This window comes from Castor canadensis, chromosome 3, assembly GCF_047511655.1.
Source record: "Castor canadensis chromosome 3, mCasCan1.hap1v2, whole genome shotgun sequence".
Lineage (NCBI taxonomy): Eukaryota > Metazoa > Chordata > Mammalia > Rodentia > Castoridae > Castor > Castor canadensis.
The window spans coordinates 16,458,823-16,482,254 of NC_133388.1; the positions used below are offsets into that span (position 1 = coordinate 16,458,823).

Genomic DNA, 23,432 nt, shown 5'->3' on the forward strand with positions numbered 1-23,432 from the left:
GTGAGCAAGGGGAGGAGACTTGGGCAGCACTTAGGAGTGGCTTTTGGTAATTGACTGCATTCAATGAGCTATAATTAGGGGCCTTTGTGCACCTGCCCCAGTTTGGGTCCAGATGACAATGGTGTTTCAGAAGGGATGTTTGGGGGCAGTGCTGGGTGGAGCTAGAGCTCCTGTTCCCTGATGAGCTGATCTGCAAAGAGGCCACCTGTGCCTCATGTCTGGGCCTGGGTACTTTCCCTATTATTAGCCCCCTCACTAGCAAAGACTATCTTTAATTCTGAAATTATTTCCTTCAACTTTTTTTGTTGTTGTTTTTGCAATACTGGGGTTTGAACTCAGAGTCTACACCTTGAGCCATTCCACCAGCTCCATCCCCCTTTTTTTTGTGATGGGTTTTTTCCAAGATAGTGTCTCTTGAACTGTTTGCCAGGGCTGGCTTTGAACCAGGATCCTCCTGATCTCTGTCTGCTGAGTACCTAGGATTTCAGACGTGAGCCACTGGTGCCTGGCTTCCTTCAATTTTTTTTTTTCAGCTAATATGTCCTTTCGTTCTAGAAATGATAAATGGTAAGTGTCAGAGTAGGTTTTTTTTTTTTCAATTGTCCTTCCAGAAAAGTAAAAAATAAACACCCTAATGTCATTTCCTAAAAGTTTACACAACCGAGTCCAAGTTTGGGAAGCCCTAAGCCAGCTGGTCTGTGAAAGCTGGAAGAGAGAAGTTCTATGAATCACCGAATTCAACCCACTCATTTTATTTTATTATTTATTTATTTATTATTCATATGTGCATACAATGCTTGGGTCACTTCTTCCCCCTGCCCCCACCCCCTCCCTTACCACCCACCCCACCCCATCCCTCCACCCCCAATCCCCTCAATACCTGGCAGAAACTATTTTGCCCTTATCTCTAATTTTGTTGAAGAGAGAGTATAAGCTATAATAGGAAGGAACAAGGGTTTTTGCTAGTTGAAATAAGGATAGCTATACAGGGAGTTGACTCGCATTGCTTTCCTGTGCATGTGTGTTAACTTCTAGGTTAATTCTTCTTGATCTAACCTTTTCCCTAGTTCCTGGTCCCCTTCTCCTATTGACCTCAGTTGCTTTTAAGGTATCTGCTTTAGTTTCTCTGCGTTAAGGGCAACAAATGCTAGCTAATTTTTTAGGTGTCTTACCTATCCTCATATCTCCCTTGTGTGCTCTTGCTTTTATCATGGGCTCAAAGTCCAATCCCCTTGTTGTATTTGCTCTTGATCTAATGTCTGCATATGAGGGAGAACATACAATTTTTGGTCTTTTGGACCAGGCTAACCTCATGCAGAATGATGTTCTCCAATTCCATCCATTTACCAGTGAATGATAAAATTTCGTTCTTCTTCATGGCTGCATAAAATTCCATTGTGTATAGATACCACATTTTCTTGATCCATTTGTCAGTGGTGGGGCATCTTGGCTGTTTCCATAACTTGGCTATTGTGAATAGTGCTGCAATAAACATGGGTGTGCAGGTGCCTCTGGAGTAACCTGTGTCACAGTCTTTTGGGTATATCCCCAAGAGTGGTATTGCTGGATCAAATGGTAGATCAATGTTTAGATTTTTAAGTAGCCTCCAAATTTTTTTTCCAGAGTGGTTGTACTAGTTTACATTCCCACCAGCAGTGTAAGAGGGTTCCTTTTTCCCTGCATCCTCGCCAACACCTGTTATTGGTGGTGTTGCTAATGATGGCTATTCTAACAGGGGTGAGGTGGAATCTTAGTGTGGTTTTAATTTGCATTTCCTTTATTGGTAGAGATGGTGAGCATTTTTTCATGTGTTTTTTGGCCATTTGAATTTCTTCTTTTGAGAAAGCAACCCACTCATTTCAAAGATGAGAATGAGTGAGAGGCCTGGGCCAGTGGACCTGCCCTTGCAAAGGTTCCCAGCCAGTGTCCTGGCAATTCCCATCTCCTCTGTCACTTACAGTTCCCAGGTGTCTCTGACTCCAGGATCAGCCTATTGGAGCCCTCTGAGGGATGATGTTCAGGCAGCACAAGTTGTTAAAGAGGCATAGTTCATGCAGGATACAGCTCCAGGGAAACGCCTGAATCAACTGAACTGAACTAATCCAGACTAATCACCTGACTAGTCCACAGCATCACTTGACAGCCAAAGTCCGCAAAACTCAGCTGCCAGTGACCAAGAGTGCTGACTGGCAAAGGAGATGGTCCCCTATGAGGGTAACTAAGGGTTCTTCCCCAGGACTCAGCAGGAAGAGTAGGACATGTGACCTTCAGAGCCACAACCTTTATTTCACTTTCACTGCTCAAAAAATACTGCAAAGGCCACTGTAAAAACTCCTGACTCACAGGGTCATGGTATTTGGGGGATGCAAAGGTGAATTATGCACTTATGTAATCATCACCCAGTCTCATTCCAGAAAGAATTACAGGCAGCTTTCAAGAATATATAAAATAAAGGGATAAATTAAAAGGGAGAGTGATACTGAAGTTTTGCAAATATGGAAGACATTATTGTGATTTGTAGTCTAACTTTTTAGTAAAGACATTTGTAGAAAGTAGTCAACTAAAGTTTTTACAGCTATGAAGTTTTTGTAGAGTTTACAGCTGTGTAATATAAAGGTTTATTTTTTTAAAAAAAAGAGAAACAACCTTATTGAGACAAAATTCACACACCATGAAGTTCAGTCTTGTAAAGTGTACATTTCAGTGGCTTTTAGTTTAATCGCAGTAATGACCCAATTAAAAATGGGTAAAATACCTGAACAGACACATCACCAAAGAAGATATGCAGATGGAAAATAAGCATTGGGGAGACACCATATGTCACCAGGGAGATGCAAATTAAACAACCTGAGATACGCTGCACACCTCTTAGAACAGCCAGGTTCCAGAAACTGACACCACCGAATGTTGGTTAAAGATGAGGAGCCACAGGAACTCTTGTTCTTTGGTGGTGGGAATGCAAAATGGTACAGTTACATTGGTGTGTGTGTGTGTGTGTGGTTTTTAATAAAATGAGACATACTTTTAACCATGTGATCCAGGACTTACATCATTTATATTCACCCCAAAGAGTTGAAAACTTATGTCCACACAAAAATCTGCTCCTGACTGCTTATAATAAACCAGCCTTATTTAGAGTGATCAAAGCTTGGAAGCAGTGACATGCCCTTCACTAGCTAAATGGGCTGATAAACTGTGATATGTCCATACAATGGAATATTATTTGGCAGTAAAAATAAATGAGCTATCAAGCCACAAAAAGACATGGATGAAACTTAAATGTATATTACGAAATTGAAAAAGCCAATCTGAAAAGGCTACATGCTTTGTGACTTCCACTGTAAGACAATCTGGAAAAGGCAAAACTATACTGACAGTAGAAGGTTCAGTAGTTGTCAGGGGTTGGGAACGGTAGATAGGCAGAGCACAGAGGATTTTCAGGGCACTGTGTGACACTATAATGGTGGGAGCATGTCATTAAACATCTGTCAAAACACATAGAATGTACAATGTCAAGAGTGAACGTGGGTGGAGCGGAGGGAGAAATGACCCAAACATTGTATGCACATATGAATAAAAAGTAAATAAATAAATAATAAAAATTGTGAACTTAAACTGGGTGCTTGTGGCTCACACCTGTAATCCTAGCTACTCAGGAGGCAGAGGTTGAACTCCTGAGGATTGAGCTTCAGAGCCAGTCTGGGCAAATAGTTCCTCATAGTCCCAAACTCCGGTTTCACTATCTCATCATATAGAGAGTTCCCCCAGTTCTTGAAGGGTGAGGGCGATTAGAGGTCACTTTCAGAATACAGTTTACCACAGAGTTAAATAAAGCTTATCAATTGATCAGAAATCCTTCGAAAGCTCTTCTGTGTACAGGAGCACAGCAACCTGCCTTTATCTACAACTGAAGCCTGTCCCTCCCCTTTAGTTTTGAGGCTCAAACCCAGAGCCTTGTGCATGCTGGGAAAAGGTTCTACTGCTGAGCTCTATCATACCATCTACTTCAATTGATATACATTTACTGAGCTCCTACTCTGTGACAGATACTATTTTAGATAAGGGAAATGATAAAAAAAAAAAAAAGTAGGTAAGGGGGGCTGGCTGAGTGGCTCTAGGAGTAGAGTGCCTGCCTGGCAAGGGTGAAGCCCTGAGTTCAAACCCCAGTACAGTAAAAAATGAAAAATAAATAAGTAAATAAATGAAGCTGGACCCTTGCCATCAAGCAGTTTAAATTTTAAATTATAAGACAGGAAATTAACAAATTAGAAATTCAGAGTAAAGCCAGATAGAATGCTAGACTGATAAAGGTTTGTGTGTTGTATCAGATCAACTGGCTCAGCACAGCTGCTCTGAGGAGGAGCTGTCACTGGGGCTGGAGCCAGCTGCATGACTGGAAGGGGAAGGACATCACAGGAACTGAGAGCTGCCACTGCAAAGGCCAGAAGGCCCTCGTGGCTGGAGCCAGTGAGTCAACAGGAAATGAGGTCATGAGGAGAGGCTGGGATCAGGCACTAACAGCTTACTAGGGTTTATGCTGGGAGAGATAGAATGGGTTTTGAGTAAAGATTGTGGCACAAAGTTTTGGAAACAGCAGTGATGATTGCTGTTATCAAAAATGGTAACTTTTATGTTATGTATAGGTACTACAATTTAAAAAATTAAACAGAAGAAGATAAGTAGTGCTTGGTCATAATAAAAACAAAGGGAGTTGGGCAGTAAGAAGAAAGAGCATAATTAAATGTCCAGCAGAAAGGTGGGATGAAACATTTAAAAAAGTCACCTGAAGGGAGCAAAAGGGAGGCTTTGGGGTGCTGACCAGGCTCAGGTTTTCATCTGAGTGCAGGTTACCTGGATGCGTTCACTTGTATTTATTGAGCTGCGTATTTATAATTTGTGTCTTTTTCCTGTGTATGTTTTGCAAGCACTCATTCTACAAGAATGTCATTATTCCCCTTATTGGAGCTGCCGTGACACAAACATCTCTTAAAGGTCCCACCACCTGTCAGTACCGTTGCATTGGGAATTAAAACTCAAATGACCATAACTGCCACTCCATCTGCGGTGGGAATTGACTACTGGACTCCTGGCATTTATCAGGCACTTAGTAAGTAGTTGACATAGGGAAAGACCCTGTTTTAAGTTTTTTCATTACATATTGTCTTAGCCTATTTGTGCTGCTGTAACAGAAAACCACATTTGAGTAATCTATAAATAATAGAAGTTCATTTGGTTCACAGTTCTGGAGACTGGAAAGTCCAAGAACATGTCCTGGCATCTGGTAAGGGCTCAGTGCTGTGTCACAATATGGTGGAAAGCACCAGAGAAAGGAGAGGAGAGAGCAGGAAAGGGGAAAGAGAGAACACACGTTCTTTTACCAGGAACCTACTCCTCTGATAACTACTGTTCTCCTGCAATGACAAGATTAATCCATTAGTTCATAAAGGTTCTGACCTTTTAAAGGTCCCACTCCTCAACAGTGTTGCATTGGGTATTAGATGTCTAGCACCTGAATTTGAGAGGACACATTTAAATCATAACATGCATGTTAATCCCTTTCATCTATAAAGGATGAAATTCATGCCCTGTGAAATATAGCACTGTTACTATCTTTCCCTATTTTATAAACAAAGACCCTGAGCACAGAGAGGTGAAATGTTTGTCAAAGGTTGCACTATGAGGAAGTACTATAGCTGGAATTGAAACCCAGGCAGTCTTGATCCAGAGCCATTAATCCTCACATGAAACAGAATGAATGATGAATGAATGAATGAATGAATGAACAAATATGTCCAGCCCTCTGAATCGGTGGCTCTCAACATGATGTGGGTGCACAGTTTTCCTCTCCTGGAATTTTTGGCAATAGTCTAGGACATTTTTGGTTGCCACAATTTGGGGAAGGGGTGCTACCAGTGTCACATGGGTAAAGGCCAGGGATTCTGCTAAACATCCTATGATGCCCAGGTCAGCAATCTCTGCAACAAGGAATTACCCACCACAAATGTCAATGGTGCCGAGGTAGAAAACCCTGTTCTGAACCTAACCTGCAGGTTGCACACTGCCCCAATTCTTGTTGCTTTAGAATCTTAATCTCTTACTTAATCTCCCTCTATTAAATTCAAAAGATTCATCTTGAAATTGCTTGTGTGTGTTGTTATCTCTTGTGACCCAGTTAGCTGCCATGCTCTGTGACATCACTAATTCATACCTGGCCTCACCAAACTTACTTCATGAGCTCCAGCCATGACCTTTCTGGGGAGAATTCATCTGGGAACATTTGATAGAGAGGTCCCAAGGCCTGGATGTCCACAGGGAACCTAATGTCCATCAGTGTCCATGTTGTCCTGCCTCCTGGGGCTGTGTAGGTGCCTAACTGAACCAATGGGGCTTTTTTGGCTTAACCCTTTCTACACTGTGCTGCAATCAACGCATGGGCACCAGAAGTACAGGAACTTCCCAAGGCTCAGATCCTCACCTTGTTTTCCTCACCAGGATTCTCAAATTTCAGCTCAGCTGTCAAAAGCATCCCCTGAACTGAGGCGGTAGCTCATCTGTATGGAGCAATAATTTGGTATTATTATTATTATTATTTTTAATCACTTGGTATTAAGCACTGTGTTAACAAGTTGAATTCTCAGACCTCATGAAGTAGATACTGTTTTGTCCACTTTGCACTCAGAGAAAGCCAGGCCCCAAAATGCTAAAGAGCTTGTTTAGGTCACACAGTTTATAAGTAGCAGAGCTGGGATTTGAATCCAGATAGCTGGAGGGCAAAGCTCGCCTTGTGCACACAGGCCCCAGCTAGGCCTCTCAACTCATCCTTCTTGTGACTGGGCTAGCCTAGCCACCTTGCAGCTTCTCTTGGGCTTCCCTGACCACCACCATGGCAACCTCCAGAAGTTCTTCCTATTGGCTCTCCACTTACAGCCTCCCTCTCTTGTCCTACACTCTGATCTTTCCGCCCTTGTTGAGAAGGGGACTGAAGGGGCTGACCCTGTCTCTTTGTGCCTTGACCATGCCTGGCATCAGGCTACCACTTTCATTCAACCATTCAGGCCTAATGAGCCAAAGTCCACTCTTTATTCTGGTTGAACCAGGATGTGACTAAGGACATACTTCTGTCTATCTTACTAGACAGTGAATTTCCAAGGGGAAAAAAAAATGAAATCCTGTTTTCTCAGTGCTTAGCTACACCCAGCACCTAAAAGACACCTGCTAGGCCAGGCATTAGTGGCTCATGCCTGTAATCCTAGCTACTTAGAAGGCAGAGATCAGGAGGACTGTGGTTTGAAGTCAGCCTGGGAAAATGTAAGAGGCCCAGAGTTCAAACCACAGCACTGCCAAAAAAAAAAAAAAAAGGACAACCTATGTTTGTTGGAATTGATAACCCTCTGGTACGAAAAACAGACACACAAGAGACAGAAAATCTTGACAAGCCAATTTCTCTTAATCAAGAGGGTGCAAGCATGTGCCTGTGCCCACTCCCGCTAAGCCACACGCAAGCACAAAATGGCTGACAGTGGCTCCTCCTTATATCCCTGATGCAGTTGTACCTGCCCCTCACCTGGGATCTATCCAGGTCAAAGGTTCACAATCTTCCCGATTGGCTAAAAGGCTTGGGGGATGGGTTAGGGCACGCAGTTTGGTGGGCAATGGGGTTGTACAGGAATCCGGAAGAAGAAACAAGGACCCTTTAAACATGCAAGTCACCTAAGATGGTGACCTGAGGAATTAAGTAATTTAAGAGGGTAACAAATAGTTTGATAGAAAATACCATTTTTCTTACAATTTTCCCCTCTTTTAATTTAAATTCTTTTCTTCAAACTCATTTAGAAGCTATTGGTTCTCATGTTCTTGGTAGGTTGCGGGTGTTGTTTGGTGAGGGCTGTCTCAATTAACTGCTGTATTAGCTCTGTATTAGTCTTTGGACACAAGGAATTATGCAGCATCCTGCTAAAATAAAAACTCTAGCCACTATGATCAAGGAGGTTAAGATTGAGGTCATCCAGTCCTTCCATCTCCCAACCCAATTTCCATTAAGTCAGTGAAGGGATCATTTATACCTGAGTGTTCAGCTAGCTTGTTAGGTAGGGAAGTTAATCCCTGTAGGGCCTTAGTAATCATTTTATGTGTAACATAAAACTCCAGTCATTATGCAACTCCTCCCTTTTTGGGCAACATCATGTCTAATGCTAACCTGTTCTCCCAAGCCATCTAGCTAGTTGGTCCCAATGGCTCTGCTATTCCTTTGATGGTACCCCTGGTATAGTTAACAAACCTTTGTTGGTTACAATAAATATAATTAATCCAATTGACATTTTTATTTATAGTGGACCACCAGAAGAGTACTGATTCAAATCCTGTTTCAATTTGATTTCTGGCTTTAAATTTGTTTGGCACCCTCTAGAAACCCCAATGACATCAATGTAAGCACGGGGAACAAGGTCATGGCTACAGTGTCCATGTCTATAGCTCTCCTTTTTCTAGACGTGTGGCACCGGGTGGGGATCTAAATGTTAGGATGAAAGGGATTGCCAACTGCTCCAATGCACAGGTGCCTGCCCAGTTTCCTGGGAGAGTCTCAAGTAAAGTTCCTCTGCAGTACTACCAGACATTGGCTCTACCCACTGAGAGTGTGGATTGGTTTGTGAAGCTGTTGAAGGACCGGCTTTCACTGCATCCTGTCAGGTTTCCCACATTTGTCAAACGTCTCCCCTGTCTGGTGAAACATGGGGTATAATTGATTTCTAGGGCGGGTGGCCTAATAGTCCTCGGGGGCTGACCCGTAGGACCTCTGACCTCTGGGAATAGTAGTGATAGCATCCAGCAGGATTCCTTGCCCCAAACCTTGGCATCCTAAAGCAGAGCCAACATGCAACACATTTCATCTGGGTCCGAGAACCATCCTAATGGAAACGGGAACACCTGAGACTCTGGTCTCCCAGTAGTACAAACACAGCAATCGCTCTTATTTAATGTGCAGACAGCATTTTATCCATTCCATCCAAGCATTTGTATCCCTGTACCCAATTTCAATAGCCATTGTTTGTCTTAGGTCCTGACTTCTACTACAGCTACCTGAGTTCGATTGTTGTACAAATGTGGAGGTAGAACTGGAAATGTTGGGAGCTAGATGGAGCTTAAAGGCACCTAACAGGTCTGTTCCTGAGACATCTGCCCCAACCCATATCAATGAAATATAGATGATCCTTGTGTCATACTCCAAGGACTTTCTGTGACTAATTTAAGTGGGTTTTATTGTTTATCTTTACAAGTAGGAGAAGGGTGTATCTGAAACAGCTGTAATTTTGACTGTAGTCTGTTAAAAGACTGTCAATTGTTCTGGATGGTAGAAATTGGAGTCTTTCCTGTGCCCTGGGGTCTGGTCCAGCTCTTAGGATTGTCATAAAAGAGAGAAACGTATCCTTTATACTCAGTGTTTCACCCCACATCTGTCCACTCTGAACAGATACCAGCTTCCCTGTGGGTTCCAGGATGGGGCACATATAAAAGGAATATCCTTGGAGCTGGAGTTGGGACATAAGGCCTCTACATGGAAGGATCTGGCATATATCGAATTCAACAGTTAAGGGAAAAGTACTCTGAGTTACATTAATAATAAGCATACCATTTCCCAAATGAAAGGGAAAGAATATTTCAACTATAGTCTTTTTAAAGTCACTTTGGTGTTGCCTGGATGTGAGAGCACAGCCCATTGTTCCTTCTGGTTGGGTGGGGGTGCTTTCTTTACCCATGTGTGATGAGTCCATCCCAGCTCTGTGGTCTGGACGGCTGTCTCCATGGTCAGCAGGACCAGGAAGTGTCTGTCCCAAGCTGCCTGAAGATTATTTTCTTTCCAGGTCTTGACCAGCACATGATCGCCAGGCTGCTGTGGGTGAACAGGAAAGTCAAGTGGAGGAGCCTATGCTAACAATCCTTTTTTCCTAAGACAAAGCAAAGTAGAGGTCAATCTAAGTATATATTTTTTGAGGAAATAGTCTTTGGTTTCAAAGGAAGGTGCATCAATAACAGAGCTAAGGTAAGGAAGCCCATAAAGCATTTCATATGGGGAGAGGTCAATGTCTTTCCGAGGGGCCATCCTAATTCTGAGTAGCACTATGGAAAGACATTTAGTCCAAGGTAATCTGATCTCTAAGACTAATTAAGTGAGTTGTCTTTTAAGAGTCTGATTCATTCTTTCATGTCTCCCTGAGGAAGGTAGATGCCAGGGAGCATGATATTCCCATTTGATCTCTGGAACCTTCATAAGTCCCTTAAGGACATTGGCAGTGAAATGACTCCCATTGTCTGAGTCTATATTGTCTATAACCCCAAACCTTGGGATTATGTTTTCTAGTAATAACCTAATTACATTTGTAGCAGTGGCCCCTGGGAAAGGGATGGCCTCGACCCAGTGAGTGAGATGGTCTACAATAACCAAGAGGTATTTAAGATGACCTATTTTGGGCATCTCAGTGTAATCTACCTGAATGCTTTGGAAAGATGGCAATGCAGGGTTTCTACCCTGAGCTGGTCTCTGTCCTAGAGCTTGCTTATTAATCTTTCAATAAGTAAGACATCCATCTGATGCTTGTTTGGATAGTGTATAGATCCCTATACACCCATAGGCTCGCAAAACTGCATCACACTTGGCTTGGGGTCCCCAGTGGCTCCCCTGATGGAGATAGGTAAGGAGAGCGCTCATTAGGGGCTTATGAGATAATTTCCCTCCTATTAGGGAGAACCCACTTTCCCTGGTCAGTCCTGACTGCCCCACATTATTTTAGTTGTTCTTCCTCAGAGGGGGTAAAGATAAAGGTGACATGAGGAGCAGGGAGGTGCGGAATGAGACAAAAGACTGCGACCTCAGAAGTGAGAGCAGCCTGTTTTGCTATCTCATCTGCAAAAGAATCTCTCCGAGTCTCAAAGTTTACCCTCTTTTAGTGACGTGGCACATGGACTATGGCTATTTCTTCAGGTAGTTTTAGGTTCTCTAATATTTGTTGAATTAATTCTCCATGTACCAAGTCTTGGCCCTTGCTTTTGATTCAACCCCATTTCATCCAGATTTTTCCAAAGGTGTGGACCATACCAAGTGCATATTTTGAATCAGTGTATATGGTCCTTTTGTTCTCCTTTAAGTGTTTTAAGGCCTGATTTAGGGCAAACAATTCGCAAGTCTGTGCTGACCAATTGTAGGGAGTCAGCCTGATTCTATTATAGTCATGGCCTCCCCGTCTACTATAGAATATTCATTGTGCCCTTTTCCCTAGATTACCTGAGAGAATCCATCCACAAAGAAATAGAACTCAGTCTGGAAAGGAGTTTCCCTGTGATCTGGCCTCACTTTTGTTTGATATTCAATAATATCTAAACATTTATGTTCGGGGTTCCTCCCTCCTGCCTTCCTGCCAAGTGGCTGAACTTAGGGTCTCATCAGTAGTTAAAGTCAGGTCATCCTTTTCTAGCAAGATGGCCTCATACTTTAGGATTCTGGAATCCATCAGCCATCTACCCACCTTCTGGTTTAAGATTGTCCTAACTTGATGGGGAGTGCTAATAATTAGGTCTCCCCCAAAGGTGATTTTTCTACTTTCTTCAGTTAGAAGGGCTGTAGCTGCTACTGCCTGAATGTGCTCAGGCCAACCTCAGGTGACAGGGTCTAGGAATTTAGATAAGAAGACCACATGTTGACATTGACCCCCATGTTTTTGGGTTAGCACCCCGAGGGCAATTCCCTTATTTATAGTCACAAAGAGGTGAAAAGGCTGTTCAAGAGAGGGCAAGGCTAGCACCAGAGCTGTGATAAGGGCTTGCTTGTATTTTATCCCTTTTTTTACATGTAAACATATTCCTAATTGGGTCATTAGATCTCTCCCAAATAGGTTGGTACCTGACTCAAGTACTAGGAGAAATTGTATCTTGGAGGGCCTGTCTTGGAAATAAACATCTGTTTCTTGTAATATTTTAATTGAAATGGTTTCTCCCTTTACCACAGAAATTAGTATCCTCTCTGGGGAATAGATTAAGCCCCTGGGCAGAAGACAGAGGGAGGATCTGGAAGCACCTGAGTCAATCAGGAAGGTGGCAGCTTCACATTGTGGTCCCATTTCTAAATTTATCAAGGGCTCTGAGTGGGACTCTTCAAAGTAAAAGAGCCCCTAGGCCCCTATTCTTCATCACAGGTCATTAAGTGAAGAGTTTCCTACACTCTCTTTCCTTCTGGACATTCTCTCTTAAAGTGTCCAGTCTCCCCACATTTAAAGCACTTATTTTCCCCTCTTCTTTGTTCATCTTCTGACTTTCTGGTCTCTTACATCACATGAGGGAGGCCAGGCTGGTTGAGGTTCAATAGGCTATTGGTCTGACCTTTCCCTATTAACCTGTTTGATCATGGATAACATAATCTTTGCTTTCTGTTTTTTCTTCCTCTCTCCTTACATATACCTTTTGTACCTCTCCTAATAATTCCTCTATGGATCTATTTTTCCAATTTTCCAGTTTTTGTAACTTTAAGCAGAAGCCTGAGGGGGCTGGGAGTTGAAGGGGGGTGGAAGCCTGGAGGGCAGGGCTGGGGTTGGCTCTGGTGCCTGAGCCAGAAGAAGAGCAGGCAAAATGGGGAGAAAAGGGAGGAAAGTAAATCCCAGCTAGAAAGAGGTTTTGGGGTTTTTTTTAGTGGAAACAGGACTAAAAGACTCTTGTCTCCAACAAAGGGCATATTCCATCTCCTCTTGAGTGATGGAGCTTTTGTTGTTAACATGCTCAATTAATAGTTGACAGACCCAGTCCTCGTCAGACCCAAATTTTGGCCAACCCCCCCCCCCTCCAAATACCAAAGGCTTTAAGATCAGTTCTTTGGTCCAGATAAAGCAACAGTATTTAACCACTCTTTGTTTCTTTTTCCTTTAGTACAGGGGCTATCACCCCAACATTTTAACATCTTCCCTAGGGGGCTATCAGAGGGTATTTTATCCTGGGCCTTTGTTTTTTGGCTCCCCCTCTTTGCTGCCTTTATTTCCCATTTCTCCCTTCTGCTCGACTGTGCTCTGTCTCTCAGGAGCTCAAACCGCCGCCCCCCCTTGCCTTGGAGGTTTCTTGCACTCTGATTTTTTTTTTACTTTGTCTGTCTCTACTCACGTCCTTCATGGGAGCTTGACGCACCTCTTGGTAGCTGGCAGGCCAGTATAAACTGCTGACCTGGATTGATTCAAGAGTCTAATTCTGCCTTAAACAGTATGAGGTCACCTCAGAACTGAGATCAGGACTCTGCTTTCCCTGTGTGTCACCTGACATTTCTCATTCACACATCACACAGCCTCCAGTATCCTGACCACCAATACGTTACTTGGTCACCCCCATGACATTTCTTGTCTTGGTTTGTGCACAAAACTTATGTGGTTGCTGTGGTTCCTGTCTTCAGAGCACTTTTACCCAAGTCATCAAGAAATTCTGCAGTCCAAGTTCATTTGCAGATCTGGAAAGTTGTCCTTGGCCAAACCTCGGGCTGCTGCAAACAGGAAGCAGGACACATCTCCCTGGGGAAAGGCTGGGACCTCCTTTCCAGACCAAATGTTAAATACCGATGAGCCCCCAAATTGTTGGAATTGATAACTCTCAGGTGCCAAAAAACAGACACACAAGAAGACAGAAAATCTAGACAAGGCAATTTCTCTTGATCAAGAGGGGGCAAGCATGTGCTCACTCCCGCTAAGCCACACGCAAGCACAAAATGGCTGACAGTGGCTCCTCCTTATATCCCTGATGCAGTTATACCTGCCCCTCACCTGGGATTTGTTCAGGTCAAAGGTTCACAATCTTCCCGATTGGCTAAAAGGCTTGGGGGATGGGTTAGGGCATGCAGTTTGGTGGGCAATGGAGTCATACAGGAATCTGGAAGAAGAAGCAAGGACCCTTTAAACATGCAAGTCACCTAAGATGGTGACCTGAGGAATATTTAAGTAATCTAAGAGGGTAACAAATACTTTGATAGAGAAGATCATTTTTCTTACATGTTGAACAAATGAACTTATAATACTTCCCCATTTTGGGAGTCTGAAAACATAGCAGTCATGGGAATTGGATAGGGACTGGGATACACCTGAGCTTAAAACCCAAGGTCACTTCCAAGCTGGGATCTTCAACCACATAGCCATGAACTTAACCCAGGGGTGGCACAGTTTTTCTGTAAAGGATCAGACAGTAGATTTTCAGCCTTATGGGCCATATAACTTCTTATGTAACACTATTCCATGCTGCAAAAATAGCCAGAGATGATACCTCAACCAATAGGTGTGGTTGTGTTCTCATAACCCTTTATTTACAAAAATAGGTGGCAGAAGCTGTGTAGAGTGGATCACATCTGTAATCCCAGCTACTCAGGAGGTGGAGATTGGGAGGATCAAGGTTTAAAGCCAGGCTCAGCAAAAAGTCAGCAATACCCTATCTGAAAACAATAAACTGGGTGGGGTGTGGTATGAGTGCCTATCATCACAACTATGCTGGAGGCATATATAGGACAACTGCAGTCTAGGTCTGCCTGTGCAAAACTGTAAGACCATCTTTGAAAAGAAAAAGCAAAAGGAGGTGGAGGCATGTCTCAAGAGGCCCTAAGGTCAATCCCCAGTCTGCCAAAAAAAAAAAAAAAATCATGAGCATTCAAATGTGACAGCCCATGAGTGCAGCACTGGGTCTTGCTCTTGTTGTCCTTGGGCAGGACTGCACTTATTCCACCTCACCAATTCCATTCCATTCAGTCTGCTGAGTGCCACCACCTGGGACAGGCATGTGAGATATCTCACAGCCGGCTGTGAGATAGTACTGGAAACTGCTTTTGCCAAAAAAGCACTGACTCCTCACTTGAGTCTCAAGTGAACTAAAAGCTGGAGAAAAGCCTGGCATCTCTGCCTCCACTTTACATCTGTCTTCTTGGCTCTGAGTGCTTCTCTTCTGCAGTCTTCCTGGATTCTAGGAACAACTGGTCTGATTATAAACATACTTTTTTTGTGTGTCCACAAAAGCAAACTGTAGTAGGTATACTACCTACTATATAACTTATTTTTTATTGACAGTATCTTCCACTCATGATAGGTGTCTGACTTTTGCCATACACTTTAATGGTAAAGGTTTAATTACTCTATTACATGTAAGTAGAGTGAATACTTCTCCCCACAGGGACATTGATTATAAAAAGATGACAAACCACATGAATTAAATGTCTTTTTTTAATTGAAAAGCTAATAAATTGTCTACTTATATTTCTCTCCCAAAAAACACAAGCTAGGCAGTAACTGAGCTCTAAGCAACATTTCAAAGCTGAGAAGATTTAAAAAAAAACTCTTCAGGTCAAATTAAGAGAGCCATGCTAGATGTAGTTTAATCAATGCCAGTGGTACCTGCTTGACTCTAGGGGGCGGGAAGACCTCCCAATATCCCCACCTGGAACATTGACTTCAAGTAGGTCTCCCTCTTCCAGTTTACAACTTACGAAGAAAGATAATAAAACTTTTTGCAAGTTCTTTTATCTATAATGCTAACTTTTAAAAGCTTAACTAAAGTTAACTGGACAAGAAACTAGGCAGAAATTGCTTGACAGAAAGAGGGAAAGCCCCAATTGCCACTTTCTACAGAGCACCCACAGTCCAGTTTTGTTCAGAGTAAAGAAGAAAAAAAACCAAACAAGCTCTAGCTCATCCTAGCAGAATCTGTACTCAAACTACACATGCAATGAGGACAATCATGTTAGTATAATTGATGTGCAGCTTCATTTGTCTACTGTTTGTCTAATATTAACAATTACAAGCCGAGCAGTGCAACTAGTATTTGGAACAATTTTTATAGTGTTACAGTGTCACACACAATATTTCACTTCTCTTCACACCACTGGTTCTCTTTGCGTGCCTGGGCTTCCTCCTTTTCAGTACAGTTTTTTTGACATTGAAGCCTTTGCAAATCTCTTCAGGAGTTTTCCCCTCAATCATATTGACAACAGTCTTGCAAGTAGCATCAAGCAGACCTTTGATGTCTAAGTAGTTTGCAGCCAGAATAAGTTCAAAAATGTTCCTTGATCAACTTTCAGGAATTCTTGGTCCCCCATAAGGCTATCATATGTTTGCTTTTCTTTGTTGTCATCATCCTCAGGAGGATGACAAGGGTCATCCTTGTGGTGGGTGCACCACTGAGTGATCTTTTTTAATATTGCTGCATTAACATTTGGTGGAGGAACTGAGTCATCCTCTCCTTCATCAGCCATTCCCAAATCTTCCAACATGGTCTTAATGGTCACAGATTGTTTGGCAATTTCTACATCAACTTCAAACATCTCTCCATCAGAACTCTACAACTTAATTGAAGCATAGTGTTTGGTCTCAAGAAGACAGCTGGTTGGAGACTGACGGAAGTGGTGCAGCATCCACACAAGGTGAGGACAAGGCCACTGGATTATAAACATCTTTATGAGAAAGAATGAAGCTATCCCAAACAACTGGGAACTTAGAAGGACAAATCATCCCTCAAATGAGGGTAAATACCTATGAAAGCTAGGCTGCATCCTGTAGCAGGAGCAATCAACTCATAGAAACCCTGATTATTCCCCTCCAGCAATAATGACTTCTTGGGCCACCTTGAAGAACTAGAATTGATAATGATTCCACCAGACCACAGTGTGACCAAGATTACTTAATTATGCATACCTCTTTGGCAATTGCCCCAATTCTTCCTCAATAAGCCTAAAGCTCAAGTCAATATCCCTAAGACATACTGGAGTCACTGAACCCCTTTCTCTGTTTTTGGCAACATTGCCACATTGAATAAATCTTTGTCTTTCGCCATTTCTTGTCTCTTTAATTGACATATCGGACCAGTGGTTGAGCATAGTCTGGACTGGAGTGTGGCTTTTGCCCTTAAACTCTGATAACAACTCTAAACATTTGAGAAGTAGCATTGTTTAGGGATTAAGATAATGGATTCAAGAAAGAACCAGCCCGTTCAGGTTCTAATTCTGGCTTGGTCACTCAAGATGTATTGTGACCTTGGGAAAATTAATTTCTTGGCGTTTGCTAAGTGCCCTCATTTGTTCTAGCTGTAAGACGGGGGTGAAAATAAGCGAGTTCATCTCTCGTGGGTTTGTGATCAGGATTAAATGGTTCTGCACACTCGCATCACCTGGGACTCTAAGATTCCAAAACCCAGATTACACGCAGACTAATGAAATCACAACAGACAAGGGATCATCAGTGTGCCTAAACTCCCCAGGGAGGTCCAACACGGTGACAAATTTGGGGACTTTTAGGTAACTTTGACCTTTCACTCCCTCTCGCGTCCCCTCGTACCACTGGTCCTGGACCCCAGCTCATTGCGAAACCGCAGCCGGGGTCTCCCCGGTCCTCTGGACCCAGAAGCCCCGCCCATGCATGCTGGGATTTGTAGTCTTGCCTGGCAAGCCTCATTCTTGTCTCCTATTGGTTTTCGCAGATACCACGCCCTAAAGCCCCACCAATGATCGCCGTGCAGTAGTCCCCAGCGCGGGGAGCGGCGGCGCTGCGGCTCAATCACAGCGGGGCGGGCGTCAGGCGGTGGCTGGTCAGAGGCTGCGCGACTCCAGGAGTTCCCACGGCCCTGCTGTCTCCGCGCGCGCTGTCACCGCCGCAGGTAACCGCGGGCCCTGGAGGGGGTCCGGGGCTGGGATCCATCCGTGCCTCAGGCTGGGGCCGCCGATCTGCCTCAGCTCTTTGCCCTGTGGACCGGGATTTTCATTTCCCCAGCCTCTGAGTAATCTGTTTCTCACCCTGCGCAGGGGAATTTCTTGAATCCCGAGGGAAATCCTGAGACCTAGCAACCCGATGTTTTATGGTGGGGGGGGGTGGAGGAGGAGGGCTGTCTTTTGTCCTGCGTGCTGTGGCTGGAACGGCGCTTTGCGGAGTGGGGACACCTTGGCACGAAGCTAGGCGCTGTTTGCTCTAGGGTCCCCCAGTCAGGGAATGCCCGGCAGGATCCGGGGCTTGGTTTACCCTCAAGGAACAGTTCAGGCTGTTGATGCTTTTAATGTGGACGATTACACCCGTGGGGAAGGGTTGTTGCAGACAACAAAAATACCCAAGCAGAAATACCCAAACCATCCCTTCGCAGCAGAAATTCAGGGAAGCTCTGAGTGCCAAGATTTGACGTGGTGAGGGTTTCGGGGTCATCCACATCAACCAGGAAAGTGAAAGTTAGCCGGGTGTGGTCCCCTGCATCTATTAGGTTTAGGATTATTCTGTGGCAAGCACTGAAAAATCTAGGGGCTGAAAGGAGGAACTTTGTTCCACATGTTTTGTTTTATAAATGAAAGTGACTGCCCAGGGTTTGAGACTTGCCCTGTGGTATGTGGTGAGAGTAATAGGCCAGCTCCATAGCAAACACTTACTGTGCTTTTGTTTTGTTTTTGAGACAAGTTCTCACTATGGTAGCTCAGAGTGGCTTCCAATTCACTATGTAGCCCAGCCTGCCCTTGAACTCCTGATCCTTGTGCCTCAGCCTCCCAAGGGATGCCGGGATCACAGGCATGTATCACTATGCCCCACCCTTTACTAAACTTTTCCAGATGAGATTATTTTGTAAAGGAGAGAGACAGCCACTAGTGAACAATTCCATTGTTACAGGAGCACAGGTGTGAACAGGGACAAGGTTGGGAAGGGTTAGGACCTCACAGAGAAAGGGATGCTTGAGTGAAGTTGGAGGGGTGGGCAGGAGCTAGTGAGATGAACAAGAGCAGTGGTTCTGGAAGGCAGCATGGTGAAGGCAGGCAGGAAAAGAACAATGCTTTTGCACTTGGAGCTGTGGTGCCTGATTGGAGCAAGGGACTTCATGAAGGTGGTGAATTGAGCGGCAAGAATACCGGGACATGTTTCAGGTCCCTGTGCTGCTGTGAGAAATGTGGGTGTTGTCCGGAATGTCCAGGAAGCTGCATTTAGTTTTAGATATTCTGTAGGGGAAGATGTTGGAGAGAAACCACACTAAGAGGTCCCTGCAGTAATCCCCAGGTGAATTATGGAGAGTTTAAAAGAAGGTAGCAGTGGGAAGGGAGAGGAGAAAAGATTCAAGAGCAGTTAAGGATGTAGAATACATCATACCCAGCATGGTTCACTAAAAATACAGCCATGCATTGCTTAGTGATGGGGATTTGTTCTGAGAACATGTCAGTCTATTTCATTGCAAAGCAAATTTCATGGTACCTGTTAATCTGCACATGGTCTCTTGATGTGAACAAAAGATGTAGTGCACAGGAGATGTAGGAAGTTGCTGTTGGTGCAACATAGCCTACTGTTTTACAATAATCATTTTTTACATAACTAGGAGTACAACTTAAAATAATAATAAAAATATAACATAGTAAGTACATAGCCAGTAACAGTGGTTTAATGTCATTAACAAGTGTTACGCACTTGTTAATTACATGTGCTATCCTTTTTTACTGGCAGTGCAGGAGGTTTACAGAATCACCCTGTAACATTATGACAGTGACAGTGTCATTAGCTATAGGAAATTTTCAGCTCCATTATAATCTTATGTGTACCGTTGTTGACCAAAACATCATTGTGCAGTGCACGACTGTATATTGAAGCGAACGAACTATCTCTTGAGTTATCCTACCTCTGTCTTTTGAAGAAATTCTGAGCACTTTTTTTTCACTGCAGAAATTGCTTAGTAGAACATAATTTCAAATCCAGTTTATGATGGGGAAGTTGTCATCTGTATGGAGGGTGCTGAAATCTGAATGATTAAAGAAACATAAGATTCAATTTTTTGTAACTCAGGAAATGCACATCAAAACCACAATAAGGTCACTCTGTCTCCATCAGATTAGGAATAGTAAAGTTTGATACTATCTAGAGATGATCAGTGCTTGAAGAAGTTGAGATTGTCCTTTACTGCTGTTACAAGGGTATCTTAAAGATAGAACAGTGTAGCCTCTAGCAAAAGGGTGTATTGCAGCTGTTGGCAAAATGGGTATGTCTTAAGACCAAGTGGTTGCAATTCTGTAAATTTGTATAGAGGGCTATTAGGGTGTTTATTGCAACATTGTAAAGAGAGGGATGTTAGAGTGTTTATTGCAACTTTGTTTATAAAGTTTATAAAAATTGGAAACAGCCTAAAAGTCCAGTAGAGGGGAGTGTTTACAGAGTGGATATTTATCTTTTAAAAAATATAATGAATTAATTGGAAAGAAATGTTAATTTAGGATAGTGGTTACCTTGGGATGTGTGGAGGATGTGACTGTCACGTGTTAGGGGTGGAAAGGAACTAATAGATTTACAAAATATTAATAGCCAATGGTCTAGGTAATAGGTAACAAGTGTTTTATGTTATTCTTTGTACATTTCTGAATTTTAATATCTACTCCTAAATTTCTTGAAGTAAAAACTGTATTAAGTACAGTTTAAGTAAAAATCTGCCCAGCACCGGTGGCTCACGCCCGTAATCCTAGCTGCTCAGGAGGCAGAGATCAGGAGGATTGCGATTCGAAGCCAGCTTGGGCAAATAGTTTGCAGGACACTATCTCGAAAACTCCTTCACAAAAAAGGGCTGGTGGAGTGTAAAGTAAAAATATAACCCAAGAATTAACATGTGGCTATACAGTCATGTTCAGTCATTAAAATAATAATTTGGATAAAAGAAAATTCAAACACCAAATAACATTGGAAATAAAATGTGGAGAAGCTATTAATCATTGACCAGAATTTCCTTTGCTGGATACCCCTAAAGCCTTCTAACCACTAGTGGATCTAAACAAGTATCTTTGACTGTGTTAGGAAATATGTTAGTTGCTTTTGCTTTCTGTAGTGTTAAAAGATAGTTTTCAAAAAAGATAAAGTTATCACTCTGTACAGATAGAAAAATGAACATGTTAAGGATTTAATTTAAGTTATTGGTGAGGAAACTTGGTATTATATATAGCTGGCTCGAAGGAGTCTCCAAAGGACATCTGAAGATGAGAAATATTGAAGTGAATGTGCAAGTGGGAGGCAAAACTGGACTGAGGAAGGAAGTCAATTGAAGCTTCATTTGATAGAATCATTTGCATGTCTATAGTGAAGAATTACTGGCATTGCTGTTATCTGCAGTATACAGAGTTAGAAAATCATGTTGATGGAATCAGAATTAGATGGCCTTGAAAGGTTATCTTATCTAAAATCTAGTCTGCCACTGAGTCAAAAATTTTCTCTATAGAAAAAAAATGATAAGCTAACCTGAATAAAATATGCTTTTCATTTGAGATAAGATGTAGTTGAATTTTGTTCTGATCCTATTCTTTAAACAGAATACCAAAGGATTTGAGAATGGAATGAACCCTTAATAATTCCTACCATTTCATTTCACACATGGACAATTAAAGCCCAGAGGAAGGATCTCCCCTAACTTAGTAGCTGTGTGTCTTGTTTTAAAGAGAAATGACAACAGATAATGGGGGAAAAAAGCCAGCAAGAAAGAGTTTCTTCTAGCTACTGCAGAAGGAAAGAGAGGCTGAGGTATACAGCTAACCTCAACTCTTAGTACAACAAAGTTCTCTGGGGATTTATAATCCCTGGACGAGATGAAGGACCCATGGAATTCCTTCAGCTTTTAGTGTTCAGTGTGCTGAGGTGCTATATTTTGGGGATAGTACATCTTAAACCCTATCAATGGGAAATTACCAAGAGGAATTTAATTAGATATCAACAGTTTTTTTTGTTTGTTTGTTTAATGTGATTATCTAACTGGCTGCTTTGTTTGGCTTTAATGGCTTATTGTGCCTAACCCAGAGCCAATAACAGATGATGCTGGCAGTGAGAGGTTTAGTGATGGTTGAGGTATGTCACATGTGGCTTTGAACTTGACCCAGCTACTTAAAAGGCCCTTTGACTTTGGCTTCATTACCTGTATTGCTCATGGCAGTTTATCTGGAATGGGCACTCCATTTGAAACCTTCCAAATGGATCAAACCTCACTTGCTAGTACATTTCTTGCATTTGGATTGATTCCTTCACTTGAATCCTGAGCTATTGTAGACCTGGAACTTGAGCAGGGATGTGGTGGGAATGGCAGAGGACTCATCCATCATCGGAGGCTGGTTAAATTCCCAAGATTTGTCCATTGACTTACTGATTTTCTTTGTGTGGTTTAGGTTCTCCATTGATGGCAGACATCATCCTTTTAAAAATATTTATCCCTTCCACTTCTATTGGAACTCCTCCCTCCTGCTTTTTCTCTCTAGCTATTATCTCCATCTGTCAACCAATGTAATTCCATGGTCTGTCTCTTCCCTGTGGTACGTCAGACAGCTTAGCAAAGGATTTTTGTCTGTTTGTTTTGCATACAGTGCCTGGGAGCAGCTAGTGGGTGCTTGGGCCACATTGGTTGAACAGATGTGGAGTGGATGTTGGAAGGGGTGGATATGAGGGCTAGTTAAGGGAGACATAGACAGTGACCCTTGTGTGACTGGGACTGTGGAAGGAATGATGGAAAATAGCAGAATCATAAGGAGCTAGCTAGCACACCAGGGAGCTCTTACATTTCTTCATCAGTCTTCTACTTTGATAAAAACAAGACATTACAAGATTTGTGACATTGACACTCAGGAATAATGTAACAATACTGATCAAGAAGTTGTTGTCTAAAACCTACTATTTTGAGATGTGCTGGTTGCTGGTGATAATGGAATGATGGTATTACTTTTATGTCTACTTCACCCCAGACTCCAAAGTGTTTCCCCAAATAGTGTTGGTGTATGTTTGTTTGTTGGGACTGGAGTTTGAACTCAAGGTTTTATGCTTGTAAAGCAGGCACTCTACTGCCTGAGCCCCACCTCCAGTCCATTTTGCTCTGGTTATTTTGGAGATGGGGTCTCTCTAACTATTTGATCAGGCTGGCCTCAAACCTTGATCTTTCTGATCTCAGCCTCCCAAGTTAATAGGATTATGGACATATACAGCACCTGGCTAGTATATGCATTTTAAAAAATTCATTTATTCACATATGCATGCATAGTATATGCATTTTTAAGTGGCATTTTCTGTTCAGTGACATACTGTGTTGCTTTAAACTAAGCATTATGTTTAAGTAACCACAGCCTTGTGTTTTTAGGCAAAAAAGAATGATAGAGGAGAACCATCACTAAATACAGTGAATTAGCATTTGGGTATCAGTAAGATGCTTTTCCTCATTGAGGAGGAGCTTGATAGTATATTAGAAAAATAACAGATAAACATGACTTTGTAAAAATAAAAAAGGAAGGCTTTTTTTTTTTTAAATGGCTGCATGGTTGGCTAATTCAGGCGGTTAGCTGAGGGCAGCCACTTTGCTCACAGTCAGCTTGGCCATTGACTGGCATATAGTAACCTCAGGATCACTTCCAGGACCCCCTCAGATACCAAAATACTTGGATGCTCAAGTTTCATATAAAATGATGTAGCATTTGC

At 42.6% G+C, this 23,432-nt stretch overlaps 1 protein-coding gene and 1 pseudogene across 1 annotated transcript in view; one reads left to right on the forward strand and one right to left on the reverse strand.

The window, feature by feature from the left end:
• Positions 1 to 15,191: 15,191 nt before the first annotated feature.
• On the reverse strand, positions 15,192 to 16,408 carry LOC109696676 (S-phase kinase-associated protein 1 pseudogene; annotated as a pseudogene).
• A 1,078-nt stretch (positions 16,409 to 17,486) lies between these two features.
• Positions 17,487 to 23,432, forward strand: part of Lgmn (legumain) — a 36,223-nt gene continuing 30,277 nt past the window's right edge. Inside the window, exon 1 of the mRNA XM_020179798.2 lies at positions 17,487 to 17,646. The gene's annotated coding sequence lies outside the window, so the exon portion shown is untranslated. The remainder of the gene's footprint in view (positions 17,647 to 23,432) is intronic.